This window comes from Poecilia latipinna, unplaced genomic scaffold (assembly GCF_001443285.1).
Source record: "Poecilia latipinna isolate Pla-1442-1.1 unplaced genomic scaffold, P_latipinna-1.0 Scaffold2887, whole genome shotgun sequence".
NCBI lineage: Eukaryota > Metazoa > Chordata > Actinopteri > Cyprinodontiformes > Poeciliidae > Poecilia > Poecilia latipinna.
Window position 1 is genome coordinate 22241 of NW_015115503.1, and position 17041 is coordinate 39281.

The 17041-nt window shown below is 40.8% G+C and overlaps 1 long non-coding RNA gene across 1 annotated transcript; it reads right to left on the reverse strand.

The window, feature by feature from the left end:
* Nucleotides 1-6750: 6750 nt before the first annotated feature.
* Nucleotides 6751-15465, reverse strand: LOC106939482 (uncharacterized). The gene is made up of 3 exons (XR_001422856.1): nucleotides 14300-15465; nucleotides 7790-7801; nucleotides 6751-6762 (listed from the first exon to the last, which is right to left on the reverse strand). It is a non-coding gene; the product is annotated as an uncharacterized LOC106939482 (long non-coding RNA).
* Nucleotides 15466-17041: the final 1576 nt, after the last annotated feature.

Genomic DNA, 17041 nt, shown 5'->3' on the forward strand with positions numbered 1-17041 from the left:
TGACACGAGTTGGGGGTTTTCCTTTTTTTACCCCCCCCCCTTCCCCCCCGGGGGAAAAAAAAAAAAAAAAAAAAAAAAAAAAAGGGGAACTCATGAAAGAGAGGAAGGGAAATGACGTGCAAACAGATGAACCTGTAATCTTACAGAGAAGATTTTACAGAAAGCTGCAGGGATTATCCGTCCTTTCAGGTTTACACACAACTTAAAAGTTTCGGTACACGACTCAGACCAACCAAGAACTTTGTCCAAAACACTACAAACTCTAATTTAAATTCTGAGCCTCTCTCATTGCCAGGGCAATACAAACCTCGGCTTCTGCAAAACAATAATTACAATGAACGCATGCATCAGTACATTACCAAATCCTCTGTCCATGAGCTTAGCTTGAAGCAATGTTGCAGAAAAGCCAACTACAGAAGTGGTTGCCAAAGGAAAAGTCATAACCTCTTCCTTTAGGATGGAGGATGTAATAAAAAAGCATGACTGAATCTCGCCAGTTAGCCTACTGTAAAATTGTCACCATCCTCTTATCACTTAGAAGCAGCAATGCCGGAAAACCTCAGAGTAGTGGCAGGCATGATGAGAAATTCATATATAAGGCTATCTGAGCGAACACAAACCACATTTTTAGTAGAAGGTATTTGAAATAAAATGGAGTGATTACTAAATTTCAAGCTGACAATGACAAAGGAAATGTGTTGACAGTATGAGCAAAAACTATGAAGATGTTTCATCAGTTTGGTCGAAAGACAATAAGGTTCAATTCTGTTTCACATATTAGATTCTAGAAAACTACACAACTCTAAAGTTAAAGCACCAGAGTTGGTGGTGCAAATATTTTCATACCAAAAGCAACACTTCTACATGAGGCAGCTGCAGAGATTTTAAAAGGAAATTGAATAATTCTGTAGTCAGCTGTTGTCAAGGCTACAGATATCATCTGCACCATTCCATTTTAAAACCAGCATAGACATTTGTTAATAATAGATGATGTTCATTCATCGTTAATCACCTGGTGGGTTCTGACTCAACAGGAGTGGAAGTTAAAATGTTCAATGTTAACAGAGAAAAAGGCGGCTTCAGAAGTGGAAATCCACTGCTGAGCTGGTTCTTGGGCTTTGGCATCCCTCCAATAGTACACAAAGAAGAAATCCAAAACCTCAGAGACCAATGTTGTTTGTCCAGCCTTGTCTATGGAGTCAAGGCATGGGCCTTTCGTCAACAAGATTTGAACAAACTTGAGGTTTTTTCAAACGGATGAGACGTGCTTGTCTCTACAAGACCTGAAAGAGACAAACGCCATCAGAGAATGTGATGCCAACTAAAACCAGCTATTAAAGTACAAATCAAGGAACACACAGTGCAGTGGTTGGACCACAGCGTAAGAATAAGCAATGACCAACTTCTCCAAAAGCTCTTGTAATGGCAAAGATCTGCACACTGCAGACCAAAACATGATCCACTTTGGAAAAAGCAACTTGAAGACGACCGAGGCGCCTCAGTCAAACTAAGACCAGTAAACATGAAGTGGACAATCCAAAACTCACAGTGTCTCATCTCCAATGAGTGGGTTTTGTGTTGAAGTTGTGTGGGAAAAAAAGATGAAAAAAAAAAAAAAAAAATCAGGACATCCCCCTGAAGAGCAACAATATGAGTCTTCCAATAAACAGCCATCACCTGGTTGTAATGAAGTGGGAATGCTACCTGGAAGAAATGGCCAATACCCACATTTAGAGCTTTGGACAATCAATATGTCTGTGTTTAAGGTGAAGGGTCAAGTTATTTGTGTTTTCTACAGCTTTATTTTAAAATTAAAATTCAATGTTTGTTCCTTTTTCTACACTCCAACTGATATTATAGTTTTTAGACTTTGCTTTATTCTACTGAGCTTTAGTCGTTTTAATTGACTGGAGTGGTAAATGCTTCCACCAGTAAATTGAAGCGTGGCAATGGCAACTTCTGAAATTTTGATAGTTTCTCTTGAAAAATGCTGAAAACTGAGCTAATGGCGACAACAATTCAACAAACGGTGAATACAGATACTAGAAATGCCTTTTTTATTCTTTCATATCTCTGGATGTTTACGTCCCTCCTACATTTTTGCCGAGGACAGCAGTAATGTTTTACAGTATTGCCTCAAAGAGAAATCAGTCTTTACACAGTCTCTGGCCTTGCATGATTTAATAGAGCCGGCTCTATTAAATCTGCATCCCACTCAGGTGTGCACTTTTATAGATGAGGCCAACGTCAAAGAACCTCCATAGTCTGGAGAATAATTCACTGGGGTAAACTTAAGAGTTCGACACAAACGCATGCTGAATATCTCTCTGATTCTAGCTGGTAAAACCTCTTATGCATATAACATGCATCAAATAAATGTCTTCAATTCAAACTCTCAAATCATATAGATGTTTCACCAGACTTCACACCACACAATGTTGATGCCTACATTTGATTTTGTTTCATGATTTCAAACATAAACTCTGTACAGCAGATCGAAGTGTGATCTGTCCCATATGTGCAACTGATGGACATTTATGCACCAGGTGAACTGCACTATATCCTTCCCAAAGCGTTATTTTATTTAAATATCACAACTTGTGTCATTACGACACCAGCCAAATCATTCATATGGATCCATCTCCACCTTGTTTTGAGGGTTCAAGGTGCAACAGTAGCCGTGTTTCTTTATAAATGCATGCAAAACTTGGTTGATATCCCACTGATGATGAAGAAACACAATTCTGCAATTGCTGTGTTTCCATTAAGAAACAAAATCACACGTGAATAAGTTTGGTCGCACAGTAAGTAATTTAAAAACATGCCGTGTCTTCATCATCCTACCACTTTCTGACATCATCTTCATCTTTTCTGTCAATAGTAACATCTGCTTATTGATCACATGACTCGTATGATCCGGAAAAAGTTTCTCCATTGCAGTTTGGCAAAATACACTAATTTCAATACACCTGACACCCACCTCATCCTACAGGTGGAATGAGGTAAATGCGAGTTTTTTTTAAATTGTGTTTCCATGAAGATAATTTATTTTTGGAATTCCAATTTGCACAATTATATGGTCCATTGAAACACAACTAGTTACAGGTTCCTTCAGGAAATGACAAAGAGGACCTGAAGATGTCCAAATGCTGCCTTCAGAAGAAGCTAAATTAAAAGTAAACTCAAATAGCACAGGCTTTATAAACAATAATTTAAGCAATTATGGCTCCAGCAATTAAAAGATTAAAATGTGTCATCTAAGCTCAAAGGTTAGCTTAGGTTAAAACTGTAAACAAATAAATATCCCTAGAAGTAAACCAAAGGCTAACTTTAGGAAAGAAACTATTTCTTCTGGATAAATCTAGTCTGAACATATATTTTGTGAAGGATAAAATGTTCCTTCCAAGAGTATACGGTGAGGCCACTGTCCAAATGTCAGCGCCACATACCCAGAGATGTTTACTTCGACATGCCTGCGGGATGCATGTCACCCCGGGGTGACAGTTGGACTTTGGCACATGCCTGTGGGATGCAGACAGCATAGCGACGGCTCTGAACTGGTTCATCTTTTTCTGTTATTCCCGTCATCTCAAAACCCATCTCTACTTTCTCTCAAAACAGCATTCTGAGAAGTTACATTCCCTGACATGTCAAGGGACAACTTGTCATTAGAGAGCCAAGTGTGTTTGGACAAACTGCCCATGGAATCACCCCAGAATAACTTGGCCTCTTCAAAAACAGCCAAGAATGAAAAGTGCTGCTGCTACAGAGACATGCGACAGAGGAATGGACCTGGATAAATGCGAGGTGCGTCAGTAGAGCGATACAAATGATGAAGTGCACCCTATATCCACAAAAATATGATCACTCCTTCCTGTTGTCACTCAACTCAGTGACCTGCTGTAATGGCCAATAAAGTAATATGAACAGATGGAGTGCAAGGACAAAGAAATGGCCACAGCTGGACAGGAGTTATTGTCCTGACCTTTTCCTGAGGATTTAGAAGGTGGAAATGGATTATGCTATGATTAAGTACAAAAAGGCAATGCATTAGACGGAAAATGTCAAATTGATTAGGCAAACTGATCAAAGTCTAGAGAAAAGTCAAAATGTTCTTTTGGGAGCATCGATTACTTCAGTGATCTTCTTTTAGCTTTATCAGCATCTCAAAATGTTTTGCATGATACACATGGCTGGTAAGTATGGCTAAGAAGTTCTATAAAAAGAATTATGTAAATATTTAGAATCAACGCTTACGATTCTGTGGACAGTTTTATACAAAACTGTGCATTACATTTGGACCGACTTTCTTTTTTGCCATGTGGATTTTACATGTTGGTCTTTTCATCCTTTTGGAGTTTTATAATTTTGCATTTTTAATCATTTTAATGAGTTAGAAAAATCAAATTGTCAGGTTTTTCCAATTCCAATAGTTTATTGTAAGGAGATGCAGTTACTAGGAGGTGAACTCTTTGTTTGATCAGGGTTCAAATATGGCAAATATAATAAAATGAGGTTGATGATGTTTGTGACGATGTATTACAACATAAAGAAAATTTCTACTTAATAAAAAGTACTAGAAATTTCAGTAGACAGGTACATTTCTAACAAGTACAAAGCTGAAGTTTTTTATAACTTTAGTTATTCAGGAATTACATTTGCAAATGGCAGCAGCTATAACTGAGAAAATCAATTCTTTGACTGATTTTCTGATTTGTGTTCCGTCTCCTCACTTTAAAATAAAAACGACCAGTTGGACGATCCTGCGACTGCCGACAAGCGCTACAGTCTCACTGTGCTGGAAAAAGGGGGTCTCTCCATCTCTTCAACTAGCAACAAAAGCTTTATGCTGCAAGCTTTGGCTTCCAGTTCATACAGGAACTTCAAATGAAAGACGGCGCAGGTGTTTACTGCCAGTTAAACATCAAAAAGGAAGCAAAATCACCAAACTGGGATCAGAAAAACAAGCACAAAGATATGCAAATAGCTAATAGCAGATTATAGCTGTGCGCTCTGAAAGCAAAACTGTGTCCGGTATGAAGCACCTTTTTGTGCCATCATGGAAGCCAACTACGAGTTATCAGCCTGCTGGAGGCGGTTTACAAAGATCTGTGGTCACGCTTAGCTTAGCACAGCACACATTACAGGGGAAGTAGATGTGCACATTTTATCAAACACAAACAGAAGCTCTATATAAACATTACAGAGACACTATGCTGTTCCAGCCGATGTGTACTTTGGAAACGTCCACTAGAATCAAAGTTTTCTGTCACAATGCAAACCTGTAGCAGTAGAGCGATATGTTCAGCTATCTGACTTTAAGCCTGAAAACACTCGATGGGTATGTCTTCTTGCACATAAGCAACATCTCCACCTTTATTTGTATGGGAGCGGATTTAGCTCGAAGGCCTGCAATTACATCATCATTCAGTTTTGCAGCTCCGCATATCAACGCTGGCATTAGTCATAGAGGCCTTTGAAGAGTTTGGCCCAGCCTTCGCTCCTTTTTCTCTCACTCTCTCTTTCCTCGCTCTGCTTCTCTCCCGCTCCCCCCCTTTGGTTCTGCCTTTGATGTTAGCACGCGGAACTGTGCCGAGCACCGTGGCCTCCCAGGACTCCCCGCCTCGACTGATACTATCTGCTCAGGCAGCGCATTCATGTGGTTTACACCAGCGGCAAGACTCCCGGCAAGCTATTCACCCAGCCACACAGGCCCCTCCCTGTTCAGGGTCCAGGAGTCGGAGCGAGCGGCGGCGGCGGCGGCATGGCCAGGGCCGCTGACAGAGAGAGGGGAAGGAAAGTAGAGTTCTGATACTTTTCCTATGCTGTACCACCAGTCCAGAAACAGCAGAAAGAGAACATATTTGCCTTTTTTAAAATAGTTTTCAGGAAAGACAAACCCTATAAAAAAATTTAAAAAAAAGTCATGTGTCCCCCGTGTTTTGAGAGGTACCCCTGATACAGGAACAATATAAAAGACATTTTTTATATTGAAAATCTAGGCCGCTTTCTTACTGCCAGAGCAGGAGCCGCGATAGATGCAGCGATATCGTTACTCAGGAGACTTGCGGCACAGCGCTCTGCAGGAAAAATAAGCATGCAGAGATAACCCAGCTTGTTCTCATCTGACCAAGCAGGTCCAATCCATCACGCCTCTGGCCTCATTATGTTACTGCTTTAGCACTTTGTGAAAATACTCATACCCAAGTTTTCTCACATTTCACACAAAACATTTTCATAGGTTCTTATTTGACAAACCACATCAAATTAGTGGATAATAGTGAAATGAATATGAATGGCTTAAGTTTATTTTATATACAAATGAAAGATTTGCATCTTTCTATGCAGCCACCAAGAGTCAATACTTTGTTTCCAGTTTTATCCAGTCTTACTTCTATAACAGAAGTCAGGCAGATTGGACGGAGAACATCTGCAACCATCAATTTTCAAGTTTTGTCAGAGTTGACAATTGGATTTATAGCTGAACTTTGACTGGACCATTCTAAACATATAAATATGCTTCATAGATCCATTGAAGCTCTGTTTTTCCTCCTGCGTAAAGTTAAACTTCATTTCAGTTTCATAGTTTTCTTCCAACCTTTAACAGTTTTTCTTCAACCCCTTTCCTGCATTTCCTACAGTCCAACTCCCCATGATTCCCTTCACCATGGAGCTGCAAACACAATGTTTCATGTTGGGGAGAACGTCTTCAAAGTGATGTTTACCTTTACTTAACCGCCACATGTGGCGTTTTGCATGTCCCTTACTGGTTTCTGCTGCATGGTTGCTGTGTCTCTATATGGCTTCTAGCAAACTTCAACTAGTGACTTTCTTTCAACATACGTCGCCTTCTTGGCATTCTTCCATAGGTTTTTAGAGTACATAACTAACAGTTTTCTCCTGCAACTCCTCCAGAGTTACCTTAAGCCTCCTGGCGGTTTCTTTATTGGCCCATCAGTCATTTTTGATGGGCCCCACGTCTGTGCAATAGTCTTCTCATTTTCGGATGATGGATGGAACATTGGTTTGTAAGATGTTCACAGAGTGGAAAGCAGACTATACTTAGTAATTACATGAGTGAAGGCAATTTGACTTTTCTAAGAGTAAAAAGGGGGATCAACATGAATGCAAACTAAAAAGCACACCTTGTAAGCAAAAAAATTAACATGAAAACCTTAAGAGTTCAAGGAGTATGAAAACTTTTGGAAAGCACTGTGCCCACAGGTGGACACACATAAGGAGAAGGTAGAACGGGGTCTGGGATGTGAGAAGACATTAGCATTTTGGGCCAGAAGCATTCACCTGAAATCAACTGGAATGCTGTTAATGACCTCTGCAACAGCTGCAAAGGAATGCATTTACAAAAAGATGAAAGAAAAAACCGTCTCTGATGCCTTTGATAAAAAAGAATCACGCACAACCAGTCGCAACAGGAAACTAAAGTGATATTCTTCACAAAAACCTGTATATTAAAACAGCATTAACATCAACATTGTAGATGGGCTTGCACATTATGCAATGATGCACACAAAAGACAGAACTTTGAACCCAGTGTTCCTGGAGTTGGGTAAGTAAGGAAGATCTCTGATAAGTCGAGCTCTCCTTCATAAAAACAAAGATCAGAGAGACGACCGACTGCTAAAAATAAGCAGAACAAGGAACATTTAAGCAGGAAACCTGCCCTTCTGTCCACCTACCTTTCTAGTCCATTGACATAAAAAAGTTCAACAAAGGAGGCAGTTGGCATTGTGGCCTTTCACAGTTAGTCAGCACATTCCTAACCAACAACAAAAGGATGCCTCTGCCTGGATGAGCTACTACAAGCATTGTCATTTTATAACCCTCGACCCCTTAGCCTTTGTTCTGCAGACCCCATGTGTCAGTGGATAAAAATGTGGGATGTCAGGATGGACTGTGCCTTTCAGCACCGTTTCATAAAACGAAGGGAAGGCACACCATGTGTTGCGCAAAAAAACAAAATCCCACTCAGGACTCCGGTCAGTCAGCGAGTTTTCAAAGCCGCCCGAGATAAAACAGAAGACAGAGATAAAACAGTTCTCCACCCGCCTGGATGCTTTTCCCAAGCATCGTTCCCAAGAAAAATGTGTAACCTCTGGGCAAACTGGCTAATGCTTCCTAATCAGAAAAGCGTCGAGGGACAAAACAAGACACTCAGACATACAAACCTGGACACATAATCAATGTTGGATCAGGAGGGGAGCGACACAAGGGAGCAGCTGTCCCCTGAGAGGAGAGAAAGCTGGTCGGACAACATCAAAGCTCAGCCAGTCAGTCCGTTGCTGCTGGGGCCACCAGTACCAACACGCACTGGTTTTAGGTAGATCTGTCCTCAGACGGGGAGAGAGTGAGGCTCAGAGGCACAGGTGTAGAAGTCAAGATCAAAAGAGCCAGAGGTAGGAGAGGAAAATGAGTTTGGAAAACAGTAATATAACGTTTGAAAAAGATTAGAAAAGTGCAGAGAGATTCACCAGTAAACAGAGAAAACACTGAAATGCCAACCCACTGCCTCTCAGCTGGTTAAAATAAAAATTTTCATTTTTTTTCCCCCTCACTTGAAAATAAACCAAATTGTTAGTGGAGACAATGAGATCACTGATGTTTGTAGCAACTCCTATCAACAATGATGGACACTGCTGTACTCTTCCCATTATGTAGTGAATATTTGATGTCTTTTTAGCACATTTTATTGTTTTTTACTTTTAATACTTTGTCTCTTTTTCATATTCACATACTTGCTGTAACATTAATTGTTCCACACTCAAGCTCCTCAAAAGTGCTGTAATTATTTCTCATTACATAATGCTATCCAATTAAATAAATGACAATTTCGAAGATTCATGTTTGGCGTTAACTTCCGATTTATTCCCCACTTACATTGTTGTCATTTTCAATAAACTTAGAAAGTTGTTGGAAAAAGTTTAGCTACTTATGAAAAAAAGAAGAATTATTCTTGTAGCAAACAACTTGGTGACTCATGAGTGAGCACCTGTTACGCACACAAATCCCTCTGTGTGACGATCTGTTATTGAAAATGTTCTAGTAAGCCAATCCCGTAGCTTCATACTTAATATTAAACAGTCATAGCATAAGCAGTTTTAGATTATGCCACGTTGTTTGTGCACCCAGTTTGTGTCGTTACTGTGCAGAACCTGCTGCTGCCAGGGAGTGAAATCAGGCGTGGGTTTGCAGACAAAGCAAAGAAGAGCAGAGGAATTAGCCCACACCTTAGTGCATTGTCTACCTCTCATTGAGACAACTTAAGCTAAACTATCAGTATACGTCTTTTATATACACAAATAAGTTTATTAAATAAGTGTAGCAGGCTGGTAGTGCCCTGACAGTCACTACAAACCAAAATATCTTAACTGGAAAATGCATTTTAACTTATTTTGCCTTCAGACAAGTAAAGTTTCAAAAAGAAACTCTTCAATTGTGAAGTGAATGTGCAAACAGCTACTAGCTTAAAACTTGGGCAGCAAATGCTCCAGATAATTCCTTAAAAAAATTCACTGTGCTGAAGTACACAATTTCTTCAACCAAAAATTAAATAAGCATTTCCTGTTGTCATTGCTGAAGTAACATGAAATGATATAAGAGGAGTCGATGGGAACATCTGCCAGTAAAACAGCCTCCATATACAGGCTCCCAAAGGACTCAATTTAGTTTGAGAGACTACTTAGCCTTAGCTGATTGGTTTGTAAACATTACTTGAAATCATCCACTTGCAGTCTAGGACGCGTAACAGTTTTTGGCTCCATTTTAAATACCACACTGGGGGCGAGACGGTGTGTAGGAAAGGGCAGGATGGGGGGTGAGGGGGGTGTTAAGCAAGAGAAAGAGAAAAACAGTTTAGTCTGTTCTATTCCAAAAAGAGGAGAAACGCAGCCTCAAATTACTTTGGCTGAGACATGAAAGTGAAGCAGGGTGGCGGTTAAGAGACGATAGCACTTAAAATACAGCTGCAACCACCAAGCCAATAACTGGAAAAAAGTAGGGAGCGTCGCTTTCAACCTTTCGAAACCAGCGTTTGTGTACTCTGCTACTGTTGCTTTGGCGTTGGGAGTGGCCCCGGACCGGGGCACCTACTGTCTGGGCCCGGGCCCCATTATAGCCTCTTGGGGTTTCCAGGCTGCGGTGAGAACGCGCACTGGATGCCTTAAACCACTAAAGCTCTCATTATAGTCTAAATGCAGCGCGACACAAGCCCTGCCAAATGCAAGGTAGGAGCTCCAGTATTCCAGCGCATCGTTGTCTCAATTGAAAACCACCACTTTCCCCCCTGAACATTTAGTCAGTGGGAAACAAAAGGCTGCAGGCTCTTCAGACGCTTCAGGAGATCAAGTTCAAAGGTCAAACCGCTCGTGGAAGTTGAGAAAACTAGCCAGATCTTTTGTTTTTTCTTTTTTTTTGAAGCAGGATTCAAGGGATGCTCTGTCCTCTCAGAGAGGAAGTCAGGAAAAAGCCACATTATTCCCTCTGGTTCTGGCCGACGACGCTATGAGTTCCATCTGGAGCTCTGCGTGCCCCTGCCACGTCCCGGCTTCTTCAGTCGCACGCCGACAAGTACGGCTCCACTGGAAATCAGAGGCAGATGTGAGCTCGTGCATCTCCAGGTCGCCCGGCGACAGGCAGAGCGGCGCAGCGATGAAGAGCGCAGAAATGATGAGCGGCAGATGGCCCTTCGCTGCGAAGCGGTACGGATCAGGAGAGCTGTCAGCAGCAAGGAGGATTAAAACAGTGAGAAACGTCCGTCCTGGGCACTAGGGCTGAAACGATTAATCAGATCAATCGTGAATATTGAAATAATCGTCACATAATTTAGTAATCGATTCATCGTTAACTGGAGTATACAAACTCAACAGAAGGTCATTTGATGCAAAGCAACACAGAGCAGAAATTGAGCCACAACTATATAAAATATATACACACATTTTGCATTCAAGCTGAAAAACACTTTTGTCTGTAAATATTTTACCCAGAACTCCTCAAGTGGCATGGTTTTAGCTTCACCCAAATCAAACTCACCAAATCAATCAGGTTCAGGTTATAAAACAATATTTCAAGTTTGGAACATCTCAGGGAGTCAATCAGTCATCTGGGAACAGAGAAATGATGAGACAACTCCAAATCATCACATGGCCATTCATCTAAAACGAGCTTTAAACACAATGAAGCAATCAAAAGAAGCAGCAGAGATCCACATCTGAGGAGGGAGAAACAACTGACAGAACAGCAATTAGTCCTGCACACCTCAAATCTGGCTCCAATCACCCACAGTGTGTAACACGGTAGTGGCAGCATCATGAATGCATCATTTTCTGCAGCGAGTTGATAGGAGCTGGAGGAAGCTAGCTAAAGAAGAGCTGGGACAGGACAACTTTAACCATACAGCAGAGCTACAATGACCAAAACACGTTACTGTGTTTAAACTACCTAGTAAAAGCCTTGACCCAAGTCTAAAAGAGAGCAAGAAAAATGATGTTCAGGGACTTTCCATTTGATTTTAATTTATTCAAGAAGTTTTTAAATATGGAAAGCTGGTAACCCAAGACTTACATTGGCTACTGCAGTGAAAGATGTTCCTACAATGTTTTGATTCAGGGTTGCTGAACACAAATACACGCCTACGATTTTTACTTGATAAAAATTGTGAAAAGCATGCATCATTTTCCCTCCGCTTCAAAATCAATCACTGCTTTGTGTTTGTCTCTCTCATAAAATCCCAATAAGAAACACTGAAGTCTGTGATAGTAATGTGAGAAATGCAAATCAAGATCAAGTGTAATGAATGGATATATTTGGAAAGCAGAGCATTAGAAGCTGAGTAGACTTTAGTGGATCAAATGAACAAACATCCAGTTTCCTAAATTAAAGCTTCTCCATTTAATTGCTCTTGACACAAAACTGCTGCTTCTCCATTTCCCAAGACACTAAAAGAGCTATAACGCCGTTTTTTTTTCTTCAAAAGGAGACGACATACATACACAACTATCTATATTTAGAAATGTTCCGTGTTTTTGAGAGAAAAAAAAAAAAAAAAAAAAAAAAAAAAAATCAAAGCTCAGTCAAAGTTGCCATTCAGCTCCTGTTGCTACGCAGACACTGACACTTTAAAATGATTTATAGAGCTGAGCTGTGGCAACGTGGGGACTGGCTGGAGGAGCCTGGGGTTTTGGCAACCGGGCCAAATCTACATCATCGTGCTCCCCAACCCCGACCCTCTGAAAGAGAGCAAAAGCAAATTAACTTAATTTATTATTTTTGGCCCCAGCGGCGTGTGCCACTTTTCGCACTCTTCAGGCAGAGCCGAGGCTGTGTTAACTTCAGGGAATTCGAAAAGGAGAGTTGGGAGAGTACATGTGGTGATTGTGGTTGGATCTTTACTCAGGAACAGAGCCAACACAGCCCTCTGCCCCCCCCCCACTCCGTCTGCAGTCCATTAGAACCCATACCTGCTCAGGGTTCTGATCAAGCAGCAAAAAAAGACCAAAATACTCCACAAACCCAATGTTGTGGTTCCGAGGGGTCACACTTGATAACTGAATACTACCTAAATATTTGGTTTAACATAATTTCACTTCTTAAAACATCACAAGGATTTCCAGAAACTTTACAGGAATGTTGTAACGCTATAGAACGTGATACCCTTTAAAAATTATGTTCTCCAGATTGTCATTTATTGCCAGTTCCGACTCAGAAACCTAAAAGGGGGAATATATATATATATATATATATATATATATATATATATATTTGGCAGAATAGAAGGTACAAGAAATTTAAGACAGTTGCTCTGCGTTGGACGGGCCGCCGCTCATTACAGCCCAAGCTGTCTCCAAGTGGTCAGCAGCTATGTTTGTAAAGAAAGGAAACCTAAATAGATGCGGGTTCTGATGTAAAGCTGAGGTCCGGCATAGCTGTGCGGTTACGCAGTGGCGCCGAGTGACCATCACTATCCCTACCTCTGTTCACCACATATCGGCTTTCTCCTAACGTCAAAGGCTCTTTGGAGAAAAACAAAACTGTAGGGACGCATTTAGAAGATGCTGAGTTGTACAAACAATGTAGATGAGCAAAGAGGAGGAGGACAAACGTGTCATGGTGGACACTTTGCAGCAATGCAACAATGCAGCATCCCTCAAATGATGCATCAAAGTCAAATGCATGTTTAGCTTCTAATTCTGCAGCTTCCCTGCAACAAATCACTGGTAGCCGAGTTTCATCTCCAGAAAACTGACCCTAAACTAAAAGAGAACTTGTGTCTATAATTTTGTAAGTGCAGATCAACTTTACTGCAGTTTTGGTTTTAAAGGCAACTAAATATATGCATTACCCAGAAGAGGCTTGGAAATATGAAGGGGAAGAGGAAAAAAGAATTTGAAGGAGCTGTGCACCTCAGGATTCTATCAAGTTTAAGGTCATTAAAAGCCCTGGCACTGCACAAGAAGAGAACTCTGTGCTGCCCTGTAGTCGGTGGCCAAGCAGATTAGGAAAGAATTAGCCCATAAAACTTCAAATAAACACCTTGAAGCGAGGAAAAGCTCCATATTTCCCCCCGACTCCCCCGATCCGAACACTTGCAGCTCCGGCCAAGTGCACTTGACGCGTTTAGGGTCCAGGAAATAAAATATTACATATTTGTATGAAAGTTACTTTTTTTAAATGCAACAACAGCTAAAAAAGAAAAAAAAAAGTTTAATGTGGGCGAATAAAGCCTTTATATTTGGCAAAGTACAAATTAATGTTTATGTTTGGAACTTGGTAGCGATCATGTGTGCAAAACAATTTTACGCGGAAATTTGCATTAGAACGTGATCCAAAAAAAGTCAAACATGCGCATAAATACACGCGTAGTGTTGCTGCTATTGCGAAACACGTACACACACACACACACACACGAAAACCTGCTTGGTGAAAGTTTACGAACTTTTCACAGCGCTCTGCGATGCGTTACCAAAAAAAAAACTCCCGCTACTATTTCAGCGCAAATGACTGAAAAGTGCGCACCAGTTATCAAACAAAATAACTTGCAAGAGCATGTTTTCCCTGTGAATGAATTCCACAAGATAGGAGCCATCTTGTGACCGCATATGCTTGAAGGCTTTAGTACCATCCTCTCTCTCTCTCACACACACACACACACGCGCGCACGACATATCTTGTCAGCTCCCCCACAGCCACTGTGGAAAAAAGTTTTATAGAGGGCAGCTTGGTGAAACTGCAGCCCGATTCTGGTGTCGCCCGGTTCTGCGGAGCAGCTTAGAATAAAAACACGTACTTGAACGATCTCCCCCTCCGCGCTGATAGTGGCTCCAGCTTCGGAGAACCGTCCCTGCAAGCCAGTCGTGTAGGTAGTATAATCCCCATTGGGACTGGACTCGAACAGCACCACTTCCACAAAGGCTGTATCCTTGGCGAGAACGGCGCCCAGAGAAGCGGCCAGCAGCCAGATCACCGGGACCACCGAGTCGGGCACCCGAGCCGAGCCTCTCCTTAGGAAAATCATCATCTTGCCGGCTTGATCTGCGCCGATCGGGACATAATTTCACACGGATTAATTAATCGGGTGAAGGTAATTGGAATCAGGTGTAGTCGCTGTGGGCGATGCCTCCCAAAAAAAAAAAAAAAAAGAAAAAAAAGGGAGTCGGGATTGTGCAATAAAAGCTGAGCCCCTGCGCCGAAGCGTGTTTATTTCACCACTGCGAGCCTTGTCAATTACATTGCCTCAACGCTGCCTCGCTTTCTCCCTCCCTCTTTCTTTCTCACCCTCCTCCTCCTCCTCTACAAAGCGGATCTCCTTTGATCTCCAAACACGTGATTTTTTCTTTTTTTCTTTTTTAGTTCCCCCCACCCCTCCTCACTCCCAAAAGGGCTTTATCCCCACCCACCAGTCTTTCTGACCCTCTCCTTTGCACTCCCCACTCTGAAGTGCCAGCACTCAGTTAAGGAGGCACCGCGGACTTTCTGTTCGTCCTGAAAGGAGGCCTTTATTGTTTGAGGGAACTTCAAGTTACACGGTAACGTTTGAGTTAATTGAGTTCCCCCAGTTGGACGTGAAGTAGATCCCGCGTGTTCGACCCCACGTCTCGGTCCCTGGCGTTCACGCGCTGCTCTCTCCCGCAGTTTCACGTGCTCGCCATCCGCGGCGCCACCTTAAAACAAACACTACCCTCCTCAGGACGTTTCATGATTTACCCGGGCTAATTTTTTTGATCACATTCATGTTTGCTCAGCAACTGACTATGAAATTTGTACTTGTTGGAAAAAATTATGCGATTAATAAAATTACAGTGGATTTTATAATTTTTTTAACGGCACAAATTGGAGGATGAACCATGACCAATTTAAACCCATTAGGTAAATTTTGTGACAACAAGTTTAGAACTGTTTATCCAAACATTTTAGACATGTAAATAATAATAATAAAAAACATTTTAAATGTTTCTGTCAACAAGTAGTTACAATTTTCAAAAAGTGTTTTTTTTTTTTTTTTTGGATTTTATTTCTGTCTTTTGGAATGGGTGAAAATGTTATAGGAAATAAAAAAAGCGTACCTTAATATTTTTTTGCCACGTACAATGGCTAAAGTCCAAAAATAATGTTTCATATCTGTTGGAGAGGACATGTTTACTCAACATTTTCAAGGAAGTTTCTGATGTTTACACATCAGATGTGTAGTTGGTGTGCTCCTAACTGTTGAAGTGAGAGTGAAAACAGGTAAAAGTGAAAGAACTGTCTGAGCCTTTCAGAAAAATCATTGCAGCAGCTTATGAGTCAGATAACAGTTTAAAAAGGTCTGAAAATAATTTGAATTCAGCCATTCCTGTGGGCAGAAAACATTTTACTAATGGAGGACGTTCAAAGCAACTGAAGGTGTCTATTTTCAGGAAAACTTAAACAAGTAGTTTTTCAAAACAAAGGTCTTGTTCTCAAAGAAAAACACAAAGGCTATCCACACCTGGCAGATATATCTTGTTTAATGAGATAAATTCAGGTTAAGATTTGTTTTTTTGTGCAATCCATTAATCCTAAAATAGCATTAAAAACTTCTCTCTAGTAATTCTATTTCCACAAACCCAACAAAGGTTTTATAAAGTTCACATCGTGACACAATCCAATCCATGTTTTAGTCATCTGATTGTGAATTAGATATGATTAAATGTGTAGGCCTTGTAATATCTTGAGCTAAAAAGCCTGAAATTGTGAAACAATCTGTGTGGATTGCAGGTACAATCCATGATAAAAATGCCACCCTGGTTGGAGAGCCATGTTGCTAAGACAAAAAACTACCCAGGCTGACTTTTTTTTCTTTCTTTGGATATTTTTAGTATTTCATCAGCTAAATTAATGGCACTTAATTTGTTTGAACTTCTAATTGATTCCAATTTTAACAAAGCAGCTAGACAAGTCTGAAAGCCAGACCAAAGATAAATTCAGATTTTTGTTTAAAGGTGAAATCACATCCATCTGGAGAAAGTCGCTGGATCGAAAATTGGCTGCAGGTGTAGGATTAGTCCAATGTCTTACAAAAAGTGAGTTAACTTTCTAGTTTAAAAACATAGCAATCATCGTGCACTTTCTTTTTTTCTGCATAATCAGGTTCTGTTATTTGCTACTGAAGATAAAGCCTCCATTGTGCGGCTTCTATTATGAATAGTTCCTGCTGAGCATCTCCTGCCTGGTGCCTTTTTTATGCTGTCTGTGAGACTTCATTATGTCTGGAAATAAGTGCATTGTTTTTCTAATGGCCACAGAAAGCAATTGAACTGTGAAAGTGGTGATGATTCTCCACATGTACTGTCTTTTCAATTAACATACATGTTTTTTGCATTGATTAAAGAATAATAACGCATAAAGCTGGTGAACTGGAAAAAAACTTCAAAACAAATGAGGTCTTTACAATGATTTATGTTCAAAAGGAAAACGCAGAAAACAAGGTTTCATCTTGCTGTCAGCTGTGTGGCAGTGCGATTATGAAAACCAACTGTTGGGACTTTTTAGGTCAGGAATGCTGCCGCCC